The following is a 12274-nucleotide window of genomic DNA, read 5'->3' as shown; positions in this document are numbered from 1 at the left end:
CACAGGTGAGGGGGAATTAGACAGGCTAAACTCTCAAAATAATTACAGGGTTCAGTTCTATACAGTAAGTTTTCCTTCTGTCCTGTGCAAGAGTTCAGGTTCACTTAGCTCCCAACAATGTACTGAGCTGACTTAAAGAGAAACTCCGACAAAGAATTGAACTTTATCCCAATCAGTAGCTGATACCCCCTTTTACATGAGAAATCTATTCCTTTTCACAAACAGACCATCAGGGGGCGCTGTATGACTGATATTGTGGTGAAACCCCTCCCACAAGAAACTCTGAGGACCGTGGTACTTCTGGCAGTTCCCTGTCTGTGAACCCTGTTACATTATGGGAAATAGCTGTTTACAGTTGTTTCCAACTGCCAAAACAGCAAGCAGCAGCTACATCACTTGCCAGCAGTAAAAATGTCACCATGTAATAAATGTCAGAATGTAAAACCAGGGATTTAAAAGATTTTACAACGAGCAAACACAGACTAAATCATTTATACGTAATTATTGTAAAAATTAAGCACTTTTTTAAATTACATTATTTTCACTGGAGTTCCTCTTTAAAGGGAACGTCCGAGCTAAAAAAAAAAAACGAAATCTACTTACCCAGGGGTTCCTCCAGCCCCTAGCAGCTGATCTGTCCCTCGCCGCAGCTCCACTCTCTGCCGCTAGCTCGCGGTGCTGAGGGACGACCTCTACTGTGCCTCCGCGAGCGCTTCTGTCAATCAAGTCCACGTGGCCAGTGTGTACTGCGCAGGTGCAGTAGTTCTGAACCTGCACAGTAGACTCTGGACAACGTGGATTTGATTGACAGCGGCGCTCACACAGGCGCAGTAGAAGACGGCCTGGCGAGGCGCCAAGAGCCAGCGGCAGAGAGTGGAGCTGCGGCTTGGGAGAGATTGGCTGCTAGGGGCTGGAGGAACCCCCGGGTAAGTAGATTTCATTTATTTTTCTAGCTTGGATGTGTCCTTTAAGAAAGGCATACACATAGATGTTTCAAAATCAAAAGTTCTTTTCTGAAAGGAATCGATTCCCACAACACACAGCACATACATTTGTAATAGATTCCAGCAGGAAATCTATTGAAAATTGCTTTACTGTAACAATGCACTGTTTGATGCAGTGCAACACTATAGGGCAGCACGGTGGCATAGTGGTTAGCTCTCTCGCCTTGCAGCGCTGGGTCCCCGGTTCGAATCAGGGCACTATCTGCAAAGAGTTTGTATGTTCTCTCCGTGTCTGCGTGTGTTTCCTCTGGGCACTCCGGTTTCCTCCCACATTCCAAAAACATACGGATAAGTTAATTGGCTCCCCCTAAAAAAATTGTCCCTAGACTACAGTACTTACACTACATAATATAGACATATGGCAATGGTAGGGATTAGATTGTGAGCTCCTTTGAGGGACAGTTAGTGACAAGATATATATATATACACTGTACAGCGCTGCGTAATATGTCGGCACTATATAAATACTAAATAATAATAATAATAATAATAGGTCATTGATCTACTGCCACTCCTGCCCCGCACTTAATAACCCTAGCCTAGCTTTTCCCTCCTGTCTGATCAACTTTTGATTTTGGTCAAAATAAACAAAATACAATCGAATTCCATCTGATTCGATTAGAGTGATCCCACTTTTTAGTGCACTGATAGTAAATTTACATTAATCTGCACTTCGCAGGTTTGTGTACCTTTTGCAATAAATATATTAAAAAAACAAAACGCTACTGGCTGCATCTAGTGTTGGGCGAACAGTGTTCGCCACTGTTCGGGTTCTGCAGAACATCACCCTGTTCGGGTGATGTTCGAGTTCGGCCGAACACCCGATCGTGTTCGGCCAAACCGTTCGGCCACATGGCCGAACTAAGAGCGCATGGCCGAACGTTCCCCGAACGTTCGGCTAGCGCTGTGATTGGCCGAACGGGTCACGTGGTTCGGACCCGAACACGCTCTGATTGGCCGAACTGTCACGTGGTTCGGGTAAATAAATACCCGAACCACGTCATATCTCCGCCATTTGTCTGTGGGTTTAGCTTTGGGTAGGCAGGCAGGGTAGTTCGCGCTCCAGCCACGCTAGCCAGGGTCCCCCCAGTCATTGTGTCGCTGCTGGGAATAGTAGTACACCGCTCGCTCAGCCACACTATATAGCATTGTGTTTACTGCCACTCTGTGTACCTCGCTCAGCCACACTATATAGCATTCTGTTTACTGCCACTCTGTGTCTGCTGGGAATAGTAGTACACCGCTCGCTCAGCCACACTATATAGCATTCTGTTTACTGCCACTCTGTGTACCTCGCTCAGCCACACTATATAGCATTGTGTTTACTGCCACTCTGTGTCTGCTGGGAATAGTAGTACACCGCTCGCTCAGCCACACTATATAGCATTCTGTTTACTGCCACTCTGTGTACCTCGCTCAGCCACACTATATAGCATTCTGTTTACTGCCACTCTGTGTCTGCTGGGAATAGTAGTACACCGCTCGCTCAGCCACACTATATAGCATTCTGTTTACTGCCACTCTGTGTACCTCGCTCAGCCACACTATATAGCATTGTGTTTACTGCCACTCTGTGTCTGCTGGGAATAGTAGTACACCGCTCGCTCAGCCACACTATATAGCATTGTGTTTACTGCCACTCTGTGTACCTCGCTCAGCCACACTATATAGCATTCTGTTTACTGCCACTGTGTCTGCTGGGAACAGTACCACACCGCTCGCTCAGCCACACTATATAGCATTCTGTTTACTGCCACTCTGTGTCTGCTGGGAACAGTACTACACTGCTCGCTCAGCCACACTATATAGCATTGTGTTTACTGCCACTTTGTGTCTGCTGGGAATAGTAGTACACCGCTCGCTCAGCCACACTATATAGCATTGTGTTTACTGCCACTCTGTGTACCTCGCTCAGCCACACTATATAGCATTGTGTTTACTGCCACTCTGTGTCTGCTGGGAACAGTACCACACCGCTCGCTCAGCCACACTATATAGCATTCTGTTTACTGCCACTCTGTGTCTGCTGGGAACAGTACTACACCGCTCGCTCAGCCACACTATATAGCATTGTGTTTACTGCCACTCTGTGTACCTTGCTCAGCCACACTATATAGCATTGTGTTTACTGCCACTCTGTGTCTGCTGGGAACAGTAGTACACCACTCGCTCAGCCACACTATATAGCATTGTGTTTACTGCCACTCTGTGTACCTTGCTCAGCCACACTATATAGCATTGTGTTTACTGCCACTCTGTGTCTGCTGGGAACAGTAGTACACCGCTCGCTCAGCCACACTATATAGCATTGTGTTTACTGCCACTCTGTGTCTGCTGGGAACAGTAGTACACTGCCGCTCACTCAGTCACCCCATTACTATATAGCATTGCTGGGATCTGTAGTACTCTGCTCACCCACCCATACCATTGTACTGCCAGTCACTGTGTATATTGCTGGGATCTGTAGTACTTCACTCACCGTCAACCACTATATAGCATTGCGTACTCTGCCAGTCAGTGTGTATATTGCTGGGATCAGTAATACTCCACTCAACGTCAACCACTATATGAGCTCACCATGAGTTCCTCAGAGACCTCCGCTGTGAGCAGCACTCCCAACAACAGCAACAGCCAACGCCCCACGCAAGCTATAACATCCACGCCAGCAGCCAGTGGTCAGCAGCAGCCCTCCCCGGAGGAGAACGTTGTGTCCATCGGTCCGGCGCCAGAGCGATTATTGAGGGCTGCCATTGAGGAGATGATGGGGCCTGATGTGGAGGAGGAGGTCGGGCACAGGCCAGCATCCCAAGTTAATGTTGAGGACGATGAGGGGTCTGTGTCTGGGGATGTTGGGGTGGTAGAGGTGGTGGGTGGGTCAGACTCAGGAGAAGAGTTGTATGATGAGGATGATGATCGGGACCATCTGTATGTGCCTCAGAGTCTGACCCCGGAAAACATGTTGTATCGTGTGTTTAGGTACTAAAATCTGCGTTCCCACTTCCCAGTACTGCCCGGGTCCACGGATCCATATAATTTTTTTGGGCAGCACTATCAAACTGTGGTACTATGAGTGAGTTGCCATGGTCCTTCTGTGCTGTCACACTCACCAGGGGCGTAGGAATAGACCCTGCAGCCCCTGCAGTTGCAGGGGGGCCCCTAGCAAGTCAGGGGCCCGGAGGAGGAAAGGCTGTCACCACCGGCGTACCTACCGGGGATGCGACTCTCTCAGCCGCAGGGGGGCCCGGCCTCCCGGGGCTGCTCTGGGGCCCGCTCACTGTGCGTGGGGGGAGCGCTGCTCTGGACCCCCCAGCAAGGTGCTCAACTGGCCGCAGCGTCTAATAGACGCTGCGCCAGTTCATTCCCCGCTCCACCAGCAGCCTGCATAGTCTCCGGCAGGCAGAGCAGGGCTACGGCAAGATGGCCGCCGAAGAAGCCCTACACTGGAGACTATTTGTGTCTCTAGTACAGGGCTTCGGCAGCCATCTTGCCGTAGCCCTGCACTCTGCCTGTCAGCGCGGGAGATGTGCTGCAGGAGGACTCGGGGAGCTGCGAGCCAGATGCCGGGAGAGGAGAAGACTTCTGTCAGGTAAGTGAATTGTTTTTTTTTCATGTGTCTGCTGCCTACATTGCGATTTTCTGGTCACTGCTGCCCACATTGTGATTTTCAGGTGTCTGCTGCCCACATTACGATTTTCTGGTGACTGCTGCCCACATTGTGATTTTCAGGTGTCTGCTGCCCACATTGTGATTTTCAGGTGTCTGCTGCCCACATTATGATTTTCTGGTCACTGCTGCCCACATTGTGATTTTCAGGTGTCTGCTGCCCACATTATGATTTTCTGGTCACTGCTGCCCACATTGTGATTTTCAGGTGTCTGCTGCCCACATTGCGATTTTCTGGTGTCTGCTGCCCACATTATGATTTTCTGGTGCCTGCTGCCCACATTACGATTTTCTGGTCACTGCTGCCCACATTGCGATTTTCTGGTCACTGCTGCCCACATTGCGATTTTCTGGTGTCTGCTGCCCACATTGCGATTTTCTGGTGTCTGCTGCCCACATTGCGATTTTCTGGTCACTGCTGCCCACATTGCGATTTTCTGGTGTCTGCTGCCCACATTGCGATTTTCTGGTGTCTGCTGCCCACATTACGATTTTCTGGTCACTGCTGCCCACATTGCGATTTTCTGGTCACTGCTGCCCACATTGCGATTTTCTGGTGTCTGCTGCCCACATTATGATTTTCTGGTGTCTGCTGCCCACATTACGATTTTCAGGTGTCTGCTGCCCACATTACGATTTTCAGGTGTCTGCTGCCCACATTACGATTTTCAGGTGTCTGCTGCCCACATTAGGATTTTCTGGTGTCTGCTGCCCACATTAGGATTTTCTGGTGTCTGCTGCCCACATTGCAATTTTCTGGTGTCTGCTGCCCACATTGCGATTTTCTGGTGTCTGCTGCCCACATTACGATTTTCAGGTGTCTGCTGCCCACATTGTGATTTTCAGGTGTCTGCTGCCCACATTACGATTTTCTGGTCACTGCTGCCCACATTAGGATTTTCTGGTCACTGCTGCCCACATTGCGATTTTCAGGTGTCTGCTGCCCTCATTACGATTTTCAGGTGTCTGCTGCCCACATTACGATTTTCAGGTGTCTGCTGCCTACATTACGATTTTCAGGTGTCTGCTGCCCACATTGCGATTTTCAGGTGTCTGCTGCCCACATTGCGATTTTCTGGTGTCTGCTGCCCACATTACGATTTTCTGGTGTATGCTGCCCACATTAGGATTTTCTGGTGACTGCTGCCCACATTGCGATTTTCTGGTGACTGCTGCCCACATTGCGATTTTTCTGGTGACTGCTGCCCACATAAGGATTTTCTGGTGACTGCTGCCCACATTAGGATTTTCTGGTGTCTGCTGCCCACATTACGACATTCTGGTGACTGACTGCTGCCCACATTAGGATTTTCTGGTGACTGCTGCCCACATTACGATATTCTGGTGACTGCTGCCCACATTAGGATTTTCTGGTGACTGATGCCCACATTACAATTTTCTGGTGACTGCTGCCCACATGGCGATTTTCTGGTGACTGCTGCCCACATTGCGATTTTCTGGTGAACTCTGCCCACATTACGATTTTCTGGCCCACATTACGATTTTCTGGTGAACACTGCCCACGTTACGATTGTCTGGTGAATGCTGTCCACGTTACGATTTTCTGGTGAACGCTGCCCACATTACGATTTTCTGGCCCACATTACGATTTTCTGGTGAACACTGCCCAAGTTACGATTGTCTGGTGAATGCTGTCCATGTTACAATTTTCTGGTGAACTCTGCCCACATTACGATTTTCTGTCCCACATTACGATATTCTGGTGAACGCTGCCCACATTACGATTGTCTGGTGAATGCTGCCCACGTTACAATTTTCTGGTGACTGCTGCTCACGTTACTATTTTCTGGTGACTGGTGCCCACATTACGATTTTCTGGTGAACTCTGCCCACATTATGATTTTCTAAAGGCCCACATTACGATTTTCTGGTGAACTCTGCCCACATTACGATTTTCTGGCCCACATTACGATTGTCTGGTAAAATGCTGCCCACTTTACAATTAATTTACAGTGAAACGCTGCCCCATTACGATTATTTGACACCTATGGGGGGGGGCCCCATCCAAATATTCGCAGGGGGGCCCAGTGATTTCTAGTTACGCCCCTGACACTCACCGTCTGTCTGCAGATGGATTGTTCAACACAGCTACGCCATCTGACATGTAGTCCTTGACCATCTTCTCCAGGCGATTGGTGTTGGAGGACGTGGAACTGCCCGATTGCTGTTCTGTGGGCTGCTGCATGGGTGTCAGAAAATGTTCCCACTCCAAGGACACTGCCAATACCATTCCCTTTTGGGCACTAGCAGCAGCTTGTGTTCTTTGCTGCCCTCCTGGTCCTCCTGGGTTTGCTGAAGTCAGTCTGTCGGCGTACAACTGGCTAGAGAAGGAGGAGGATGTCAATCTCCTCTCTAAAGTCTCCATCCTCAAGGGCCTGCTGGAATTGTTCCATTTTTGACCTGTCTGACACTTTCTTCAATCAGTTTTTTAACATTGTGTTTGTATAAACTGGGTATAAACCCAGTAATTGGTGTTGTCCAGAATAATGAATAATAATGAATAGTGAACAATGCGCGGGCCGCGTTCAATGCAGTCTAGCATGAATTGAGCCATGTGTGCCAGAGAATCCTGCCAGACTCCTCTGTCTTCATGTTCTTGTGAGCGTTGTGATTGTTGTGATGCACCATATTCGTCACCAGCATCACTTTCTTCCTCTTCTGCTGTCCATTCCCGCAAAATTGTGGAAGTCCAACGTGCACCGCTCTGTCCCTCGGCAGTGGGGACATCCAATTCCTGCTCCAACTCCAGCTGTTCCTCGTCCTGTTCTTTGTCATAGCTGGGACCAGCGTTTCCTGAGGCAGGTTGCCTGATGTTGGTATCATCACGCTGATCATTTTCATCTTCAGATTCCCCCACTTGCATCATGCCAGCGGTTTCCATCTTCAACATTGATTTCTTCAGTAAACACAGCAGTGGTATTGTAATGCTGACTGTAGAGTTGTCACTGCTCAGTCACAAGCAACGTGGATTGCTCACAATTTTGGAGGACTTGGCAGAGATCCAACATGGTGGCCCAATCAGATCCACAGAAGCTTGGTAGCTAGCTGCTGGAATGCGCCTCGGCACTGCGCAAAAGCGTGCTAGCATGTGCAGCGTAGAATTCCAGCGCGTAGGGAGGGACATCACCCAGCGAGCGATGGTGCGCTAGATTGAAGCGCTCCTGCATCTCTTGGTGAGTCCTTCAGAAGCGGTACTGGACTTTAAAAAATGTTTTTTTTTTTCCTTCAACAGAAGATCTGCCACGTTGGAGTGAGGAGGACGCCGCCGACCCCGACACCAAGCTGAACCCCGGTGAACTCCAAGCTGAAAATCTTCAGGAACCCTCAAGGCTTTGAGCAAGCTGAGGAGGATCAGCAGTCCCGATGAGACCTCTCCTCATATGTGACTGTGTGCAGTGGAGTAGAGCTCCCCAGAACAACCTCTCACTTGTCACTTTGTCACTGGTCACTTTGTCACTTTGTCATTTTGTCACTTTGTCACTTGTCACTTGTCACTTTGTCATTTTGTCACTTTGTCATTTTGTCACTTTGTCAGTCACTTTGTCACTTTGTCACTGGTCACTTTTCACTTTGTCACTTGTCACTTGGTCACTTGTCACTTGGTCACTTGTCCAGATGATCTCGGTACACCTCCTGAGATTCAAATTCCTGCACACATTGCTCTGGGATTTGGGTGTGATGAATGATGCATCTAACTGGCCACCGGAGGCAATTAAGGCCTTCAAAACATTGAAAGCAGCTTTCTGTTCCGCCCCCATTTTGCGTCATGTTGAGTTGTTGACGTCATGTTCATCCTCGGCCTCGCCTTGCATTTCAGTGCGAGGTGCATTTTCCACAGAAAAAGGTTGTGAATCCGGGCACAACATTTGTGGCTGTTCCATTGACCTTTCACAGGTAGAAGATTGTGGGGGTGGGAATAGCTCCTCCGAATAGCCCATTGTGTCCTGAAAACTACTCATTGCATTGCTTTGCGCACGCATTTTTTTGTCCTCATGCAAGGCCTGAGTTGCGCCTGAAAGCGTGGCCTTCTCCTCCTGCGCCTCCTCCTGTTCCATCACGTCTGCTGCTGCTGGGTTAGCGTTGCCGCCCGGTCCCTGTTTATTGAACCTCTTATCTTTATTACATTTATGACTGCATGGCGGTACAAAGCATGATATCCGCACGCTTCTTGTCCTCATGCAAGGCCTGGGTTGTTGTGTCTCAAAGCGTGGCCTTCTCCTCCTGCGCCTCCTCCTGTTCCATCACGTGTGCTGCTGCTGCTGCTGGGTTAGCATTGCCGGTCCCTGTTTATGGAACCTCTCATCTTTATTACATTTATGACTGCATGGCGGTAAAAAGCATGCTATCTGCACGCTTCTTGTCCTCCTGCAAGGCCTGGGTTGTTGTGTCTCAAAGCGTGGCCTTCTCCTCCTGCGCCTCCTCCTGTTCCATCACGTGTGCTGCTGCTGCTGCTGGGTTAGCGTTGCCGGTCCCTGTTTATGGAACCTCTCATCTTTATTACATTTATGACTGCATGGCGGTAAAAAGCATGCTATCCGCACGCTTCTTGTCCTCATGCAAGGCCTGGGTTGTTGTGTCTCAAAAAGCGTGGCCTTCTCCTCCTGCGCCTTCTCCTCCTGTTCCATCACGTGTGCTGCTGCTGGTGCTGGGTTAGCGTTACCGGTCTCTTTTCCTGGAACCTCTTCTCTGTATTACATTTATGACTGCATGGCGACAAAAAGCATGTTACCTGTGCAAAGAAACATGACATTTTCCACATTTAAAAGACAGTTTTTCCTTTGAAACTTTACAATCAATTTTCTCAAAAACTATAAGCTCTTTTTCAAATATTTTTTTCCTCTTGTACCCACTCCCAAGGTGCACATACCCTGCAAATTTGGGGTATGTAGCATGTAAGGAAGCTTTACAAAGCACAAAAGTTCGGGTCCCCATTGACTTCCATTATGTTCTGAGTTCGGCGCGAACACCCGAACATCGCGGCGATGTTCGGCGAACGTTCGCGAACCCGAACATCTAGGTGTTCGCCCAACACTAGCTGCATCCAGTAGATCCTTTTTCCAAGCAGAGTGGAAGTGTTTTCCCCAGAACAGAGCTAATCCCCTGAACCTTCCCAACTCTCTTTTGCTATAGAGTGATGGTGATTGGTCATACACTTATCAAGTTTTCTGACAATCGATTTTTTTTATCAAGTTTTCTGATAATCTGGACAGTTCAGAAAATGGATGTCTGACTGAATATGTTGGAAAATCTCCAAGATATGGGGGTGCTTAAAGGGTGGGGAGGAGAATCTATGGCAAGATAGCGTTGCACTGCATCGAGCAGTACAATACTTGTAATTTGATCAATGATCGATAGATTTCTGCGGTAAACTATTGAAATTGAGTTTGGCAGGAAGTATAGGAATTCCGCGCTATCCAGACAAATTCAAGTTGCATAGGGATCAATCGGCTTGGGCGAGTAGTGAGTGGACAGGCGGAAGCACAGCAGTAGACTCCAGCATAGAGGTGAGAGCACAGCTTGCGCTGCACTATACTCTGCATTTACACACTAAACTGGGGTAGTGCAGGAAGGGGGTGTACAACAAAATGCAACAGGATGGTTGGGTTGTTTGTATCCGTATTATGCATCCACCCTATAGGGCACGTGGGGGAAGGGTGCTGACACAGAACTTCTTGCCTGGAGTGACAAAAAGGCTGGAAATGCCCCGTTCATAAATTGGGGACTACCTGTACGTTGCATGGATACTTTAGGTGCTCAATCATATTACATAAAAGTGGTAAGATTGTTTTACTTCATTCAGGCCTCTTTCACAGTGCGACGTTCAAGTTGCACGTTAGAAAATATTTCAACACAGACTAACGCACAGCAATACTAAGTCTGTGCGACATTCACAGTGCACACGTTGTGTTTGTGTGTAACGGGTAGCGTTATTAGAAAGTGCTCCATGCTGTGCGTTATACACGTTATTAGCTGCGCTGCACTGTTTGCACATGCTCAGTAATGACTTGGAAGCATACTTTTCATTGCCTGTATGCTCTACTGTATGTGACGATAACGGGGCATTAAGTTGTGTTGGGGTGTTGCGTTGTAATTTGCGTTGCGACTTTAACATCGCATCAAAACGCAACGTCCTACTGTGAAAGAGGCCTGAATGTTTTCACGTGACATGCTGCAGCTCAGCACACTGATCAAAGTACGGGCACATATAACAAATGTAAAGATTGTGGGAATAAATACATCATAATAAAACCTTCATAAAAGTCCACGTATTCACAATAAGCATGTACATTAATCTGCTCCTGTGGATCAGTCTCTTAATCTGCTCCTGTGGATCAGTCTCTTAATATGCTCCTGTGGATCAGTCTCTTAATCTGCTCCTGTGGATCAGTTTCTTAATATGCTCCTGTGGATCAGTCTCTTAATGTGCTCCTGTGGATCAGTCTCTTAATCTGCTCCTGTGGATCAGTCTCTTAATATGCTCCTGTGGATCAGTCTCTTAATCTGCTCCTGTGGATCAGTCTCTTAATATGCTCCTGTGGATCAGTTTCTTAATCTGCTCCTGTGGATCAGTCTCTTAATATGCTCCTACAGATCAGTCTCTTAATATGCTCCTACAGATCAGTCTCTTAATATGCTCCTGTGGATCAGTTTCTTAATCTGCTCCTGCGGATCAGTCTCTTAATATGCTCCTGTGGATCAGTCTCTTAATATGCTCCTGTGGATCAGTCTCTTAATCTGCTCCTGTGGATCAGTCTCTTAATATGCTCCTGTGGATCAGTCTCTTAATCTGCTCCTGTGGATCAGTCTCTTAATATGCTCCTGTGGATCAGTCTCTTAATATGCTCCTGTGGATCAGTCTCTTAATATGCTCCTGTGGATCAGTCTCTTAATCTGCTCCTGTGGATCAGTCTCTTAATCTGCTCCTGTGGATCAGTCTCTTAATATGCTCCTGTGGATCAGTCTCTTAATATGCTCCTGTGAATCAGTCTCTTAATATGCTCCTACAGATCAGTCTCTTAATATGCTCCTACAGATCAGTCTCTTAATATGCTCCTACAGATCAGTCTCTTAAAGGAGCACTAGGGCGAAACATTTTACAATTTAAAATATGTGCAAACATAGACAAATAAGAAGTACATTTTTTCCAGAGTAAAATGAGCCATAAATTACTTTTCTCCTATGTCTTGCTACACAGTTTTTTGGCAGTTGGACGGAGCAACTGCCATTCACTAAGTGCTTTTGAAAATAAATAAATCCCTGAGAATCCCCCCATAAAGAGATGGACTAGTCCAAAACCTGTTGCTTCTGTCAGATTTCTACTACCTACTGTAAGTGACAGCAACATAGGAGAAAAGTGATAAACGAACGTTTGCGTTCGTTTATCACGCGGATTAATCCTTTACATGCGCAAACCTTCGCGAGCGGTAGATCGCGTGATAACTGCCGTGATAGCAGTTATCACGCTTTTGTAAATCAAGCCAATGGTCTTTAATATATTAAAGGGGCGATACGGCGAAAAATTTTAAATATGTGTTAGCATAAACAAATAAGAAGTATGTTTTTTCCAGAGTAAAATGAGCTATAAA

The 12274-nt window shown here is 47.5% G+C and overlaps 1 long non-coding RNA gene across 1 annotated transcript in view; it reads right to left on the bottom strand.

Annotated features, from left to right (window-relative positions):
* The window catches only part of LOC137531648 (uncharacterized), a 31107-nt gene extending 19219 nt beyond the window's left edge, over positions 1-11888 (bottom strand). Inside the window, exon 1 of the long non-coding RNA XR_011023696.1 lies at positions 11859-11888. This is a non-coding gene — a long non-coding RNA (uncharacterized lncRNA). The remainder of the gene's footprint in view (positions 1-11858) is intronic.
* Between the last annotated feature and the right edge of the window lie 386 nt (positions 11889-12274).

This window comes from Hyperolius riggenbachi, chromosome 9 (genome assembly GCF_040937935.1).
Source record: "Hyperolius riggenbachi isolate aHypRig1 chromosome 9, aHypRig1.pri, whole genome shotgun sequence".
Lineage (NCBI taxonomy): Eukaryota > Metazoa > Chordata > Amphibia > Anura > Hyperoliidae > Hyperolius > Hyperolius riggenbachi.
Note: the sequence above shows the minus strand (reverse complement) of the source record. Positions and strands in the feature narration are given on the sequence as shown.